This window comes from Elephantulus edwardii, unplaced genomic scaffold, assembly GCF_000299155.1.
Source record: "Elephantulus edwardii isolate Elephantulus edwardi_28Jun2011 unplaced genomic scaffold, EleEdw1.0 scaffold00057, whole genome shotgun sequence".
In the NCBI taxonomy this organism is placed as follows: Eukaryota; Metazoa; Chordata; class Mammalia; order Macroscelidea; family Macroscelididae; genus Elephantulus; species Elephantulus edwardii.
This window is the reverse complement of record NW_006399807.1, coordinates 11750839-11751465: the sequence shown is the minus strand read 5'-3', so window position 1 is coordinate 11751465 and position 627 is coordinate 11750839.

Here is a 627-nt window from a genome sequence, read left to right as displayed (position 1 = left end):
TGATGGGCACTTAGGTTGTTTCCAACTCTTTGCTATTGTGAACAAAGCCACAATAAATATGGGTGTGCATATATCTGCCTGGATGACAGTTATGGTTTCTTGAGGGCATATTCCCAGTAGAGGAATTGGATATTTATTATTTTTTTAAGAGCATAGAAGGTCTTTAATCTTCTATCATACCAGGTTACAGGGAAAGTTGGATTGCAAGAGTATAAAGTTGAGACCTTTATAGATTGTAAGTTCAGTTTATAAAAAAGGCTTTGTGAGCCCAACTCTGCCCTTCTATGTTCATGTAGTGGTTCTGAGAATTGAGTGGACCTTTAGATAACCTTCTTTGTTGGGCTTGGCTGCCTCCTGAGGAATGACTACTCATCTAAGAACATGTATAATGATGTTGACAGTCTGCTCATGCACAGATTGAGGTCTGACAATAAGACCCTGACTCCAACTCTGTCCTGCTGATCAACTTGATCAGGTCACCTGGTTCCTGATCTTGTTCTCTAAGTCATGGAAAAATGTTTTTCTCTGCTTAGGCTACTAAAAGTTTAGTATTGTTTCCAGTTTTCAAAAAGTCCTTTTTAACTTTTTTTTTGTTTTTTGTTTTTTTTCAAGTAAATTCTTTTTATT